Here is a 5,398-nt window from a genome sequence, read left to right on the forward strand (position 1 = left end):
GAAAGAAAGAAAGAAAGAAAATTATCTATTCAGTTTGTTAGGCCATTTATTGATTGTGTCTTTTAGTGTTTAATTTTTGCAGTCCATTTTGTACCCTGAGCATTTATGTTGGTAATCATGAAGTGTCTTATTTCATGCTTGTCTTGAATGCCTCTATTATTTCCCCATCAATTTTAAAAGACAAATTTGCTGGATGGTAGTCAATTATTTTCAGGGCTTGAAATTTGTCACTCCAGAATTTCCTGGAGTTCTTGCTGCTGATGAGATGTTCAGTGTTATTTTGTTTTTTCTGCACTTGAAGATGAGTTGATACGTTTCCCTCCTAGCTTTGACCATTTGCTTTGTGTCTTCTGGCGTCTTGATTATAATATGTCATAGAAGAATTCTCCCTTGGTAATGTCGTTTGAAGTTCAAAACACATCTTGCGTTTGAGTGTGTATTTCTTTCTCTGGGTTGATGAAATGTCTTTCTATAATTTCATTGAACAGATTATTTATGCCTCTTATGTCTATCTCAGGTCTTTCTGTCTTGGTGACTCTTAGATTTGGTCTTTTGGTCGTTCGGTTAAATCCCAGAGATCTTGGCTCTTGTGCTCATGCATTTTCCCCTTATTGATGTCTGAGGTAGTATTTTGCCGGTCTTGTCCTCCACCCAGTATTCTTCCTTCTGCTCAGTTGACTGCATCTGCTTTGTTCTATTTGGATTTGATTCAAAATTTTAGCTTCCTTGCTGGCTTGTTTGTCCATTTGCTTTGCTATCCATATTGGTGGGTTTTCCATCCATTTTGCTGACATTTTCCTCTTCATTGCTGGCCTCTCTTACCTTACCTTCAGTTGAGTTCATTTCCTTGTCTGTATCCATTTTCATGCCCTTCAACATTTTACCAGAAAACTTAAATTCATCTTGTTCTTTCTCTTTTAGAGAGCCTTTGAATTCAGTAATTGGAGAGTTGTAATCTGGGCGTCCTGCTGTCTTGCTGTTCCACATTTCTTGTGTCTCTGTGCTGTGATTTTCACATCTCTTGGGTGTTGTGAATCTGGGTTTTACTTAACGATCTTCTTATTGAGCAGCCCAATCTGCGAGGCGCACAGCCCCAGGTGTCACTCGTAAGGAAAAACAAGCTGCTACTGGCACACTGATTCTGGACCTTTTTCCTGTAGAACTGAGACAATAAATTCTCTTGTTGAAGCCACAAAGTCTGTCGATCTTTGTCATGGATGCCCAACTAAGCTGTTGTCCAAGAATAGAAAGCATTTCTCTATTGAAAGAATGAAATTGCGTACAACATATCAGCAACACTGAGTTGAGGAAAGTGCTGGAGTGTCCCAGAGACAAATTGTATAGAAAGATGCTAAAATCTATCCATGTGCTCTCAATACAGATCAGGGAACTAAAGGCAAAATGTCTGCCTGGATTTTTCTCCTGGCTAGATGACAAAGTCTTCTTCAAACCAAGCATGATACTCACCATTCAGTGTGCCAGTCACCAACAATATGAATCTTTTAAAAGAAAGCTTGTCAGAGTTGTTAAGTGTGGGGTATCAAGAAGCCCACATCTTAAAACCAGTTTCTTTACTCTGAATCTTATAAGAAGATCAAGAAGAGTAGAGATATTTGAAGAGATGGTGGGATGTTTTTATAGAATTCACCAAATTACTTCATGAATTTAGAAAACACAATTTAAACAAGAAAGAAAAGACCTTATAAATAGGTGTGGGAATAGGAGAATAAGATACTGATTAGACTCACAGATATATATATATATATATATATATCAAAATAAGATAATTATTAGACTAGCTGATGCATTCTTAGAAGCTAAAGCAGAAGGCAGACAATAGATACAGACAAAGAAAGTATCTTGAAAGTGCTGAGAGAAAATGCCAGCTAATCTAGTGTCAAATACTCAGTAATGCTTTTCAAAATTTTAGACAGATAAGATTGTGTGATTAAAAAAAGAATTCAGGTAATTAAATCCATCAATCCCTCACCAGGAAACATATCTGAAGTAGACTTTGAAGGGAGAAAATCAGAAAGAGGTAATGGTGAATGGATGAAATGGTAAATAAAAGGAAATCAAGCAGTGACAATGATATCCATCGTGTATCAACAGACTAAAAATTCTAAAAATATATACTTAGCCACATATCAAAGTGGCTAAAATGATGGAAGAGCCAAACTGGCTGGGATCATTTAGGAACTTAGAATATGGACAGGGAGCAAAAAGGAATAAAAGTTCCAGCTTGTGAAGCATATGTCCTGAATCCCTCTTATTCTTAAGCATTAATTTAAGAATCATTAATTCAAGAATCTGTCCCACCTGTGTGGTAACATATAAAGACTAACACTAAAAGTTTTAAATCAATGAATGAATACATAATAATAATAAGTAAACAAGTTTCTTAACTCTAAAGAAAATATGGAAGAAAAACTAAGCAAAAGAACATATTATATACAAAGCCCAGAGAGAGAGAGAGAGAGAGAGAGATGAAATATGTCCTTATATTGTAATAATCACTGATTAAAATAATTTATCTGATCATTTTTTTTAATTCAGCTTAATGTTACTTTTAAACAGACACTTGAGTCTCAAGAGATGACTCAGTGTTTAAGAACACTGGCTGTTCTTCCAGAGGGCAACTTACAACCATCTGTACCTCCAGTTCCAGGGGATCTGATGCCCTCATAGGGCCTCTGTGGGCTCTGCACACATGTGGTACACAGACCCACATTCAGGCAAAACACCCATATATGAAAAATAATACAATCATTTTAAAAAATACCCAAAACCTATGAACAAGAAAAGAACAAAAGTTAAAAATGAAAGAAACCATGAAGTATAATGGCAACATATCTTATCATCCTTTCTTACTATAGCGTTTTCAACTTCAAATGGCTTCTCCCCTCATTGCTGTCATTTAAGGGGAAACAAATCTCATGTAGCTCAGCTGCCCTACTGACTACTGACCTACAAGTTCTAATTCTCCTGCCTCTACCTTCTAAGTGCCAAATTTTCACATATGTGTAGACACTATGCAGTCCCTCCAAACTGTTCATTTAGTTTTTTTTAAAAAAATTGTGTTTGTATATGCTGTCTTAGTTACAGTTACTATTGCTGTTATGAAACACCATGACCAAAGCAACTTGGGGAGGAAAGGGCTTATTAGGCTGGGGGTTGTTCTTTAATTCAAAAGGCTTATTCAAAAGGGCTAATACCAATAATTGGCTGGAGAGTGGTTGCCAGATCAGATGAGGTAAGGGAAAACATCTGAGGGTCACTTTGCCCCTTTTCCAGGGCTTAAGTGAAAACATCAGTAACTGAGTCAACACCTAAGTGTTATCATGCCCCTATTCAATAACTGAGTTCTATTTGGAGAACATTCGCAAGGACTCAGGGAGATGATGGAAAGTTCCCAACATTTCGGTATGTGTGTGGACAATTGTTAGGTCCTTGGCTCCCAGGGAAGGGGGGGGGGGCATTACTGAGACTGACAGTTGTCAGAAATGGCTTCAGAGTTCCACAATATCACTATTCATTATCAAAAGAACTTAGAAAAGTAACTAGAACAGGGCAGGGAGCTAAAGACAGGAGCTGATGCAGAGGCCATACAGAGGTACTGTTTACTGGCTCACTCCCATGACTTGCTAGGCCTGCTTTCTAAAATAATAATAACAATAATAATAATAATAGGCCCACCAACCAAGGAAAGGTACCTCTACAATGAGCTGAGCCCTCCCCTCATTAATCATCAATTAAGAAAACGCCCTACAGGCTGTCAGCAGCTGAATCTCATGGAGGCATTTTGTTAAATGAGGTACTCTCCTCTCAAATAAATTTAGCGTGTGTCAAGTTGATGTAAAACTATCCAGAATATATAAATGATTAAAACTATACATGTTAGATGGGGTGTGCAGAAAGGAAGGGGAGAGGGAGGTGATAAAGTGGGGTGGAGAGAGGGAAGGTAGGGGAAAGGGGAGCAGACAGAAAGGGACAGAGAGAAGAGGCATTGACTACATTGACTGGAAAGCAGGTTTTTGTTTCCACCAGTTCACACCACCAGAGGGCGCCAGAGGACAAGCTATTGAACAGCAAATACGCATTTGCGGAGTCTGAAAAATCATAGAAAATCTCTTCAAACTTTCCACAGTATATCTGGTTTGTGTTAATTATTTCCAGTTCATCTAAGTCAATGGAATACAAGCCCAAGCCATAATTCCTGGGTACTTTGTTATATAAAGGAATAAAATTTGAAACGAAGAAAACCAATTACATAACTCTATAGACTTTACATACTATACCAAATTAAAAATATATTTATAGAATAAATAATTCTTCTAAGATGCCCTGCTACTTTTGACATGCATTGAATATATTTGGCTCTTTCTCCTAAATTTTTTTTTTTTTTGAGCTTGTGTTCTTGGGTACCTTGAGGTCATGAATTTCTTTTGTGAATTCGAGACACACTTGTTTCACCAGACGATACCAGACTGCCAAATCTTTACAGCTAAGGCTGGAAGAAAGGAAAAAGGTATTGCAGTCGAGGTCAGAAGTACATGGAACTCTTCCCTGTCTCAGAGACCTGTCAGTGGCAGCTGAGCTGAGATGCCTTGTACTTTGGGGTTGGGCTATCATTCCCAGGCCTTTTTAAATCTGTATCCCTCCCCACCACACCTGTCCCTTAAATGTCCCAAGAATTGCCTCCTGTTCTGATTTTTGGTAGTCCTGTATTAAAGAGTTTTTTCCTCCTGTCACTCTGACTCCTCCAGGTATCACTTGTGAAATAAGCAAACACACACAGACACACACACACACTTTATTAATCATGCCTGTGTATTTATTTTCGTTAAAAGATCGGAGGACAGCTTGCATGAGTTAGTTCTTTCTTTCCACCATGTTTGTCCTGGGGATCCAACACGGGTCACCAGGCCTGGCAGCAAGTACCTTTAACCTGCTGAGCCATTTTGCCAGACCCTCTGCTTCATTTAAAATAGGATTTAGAGTATTGGCAGCGGGTGTTCCCCAGACTAGATAGTCCAGGTTCTGGGTGTCTAATTTGATGGGTTAAATAAGTCTATTTAAACAGCAAAGCAGCAATGATTTTCACTTATGAGCAAAGCAAAAGTACAGGCCAGACACATTTCAAGTCGTGAAAGGAACTTAATAGGAGTGGGTTGCCATTTGGAGTTTTCTTTTTTCTTCCTCTTTCTTTCTCTTCTTTTCCTTCCTTCTTTCTTTCTCCCTTCCTTCCTTTCCTTTCTCCTTTCTTACTTACTTTTTTTCATTCTTTTCAGATTATAGTTACATCACGTCCCCTTCACTTTCCTTTCTCTAAATCCTCCCTCATACCACCCCTTTCTCTCTTTCAAATTCTTCTTTTTAATTGTTTTTACACACACAC

Source organism: Microtus ochrogaster, linkage group LG7_11 (assembly GCF_000317375.1).
Source record: "Microtus ochrogaster isolate Prairie Vole_2 linkage group LG7_11, MicOch1.0, whole genome shotgun sequence".
Classification (NCBI taxonomy): Eukaryota; Metazoa; Chordata; class Mammalia; order Rodentia; family Cricetidae; genus Microtus; species Microtus ochrogaster.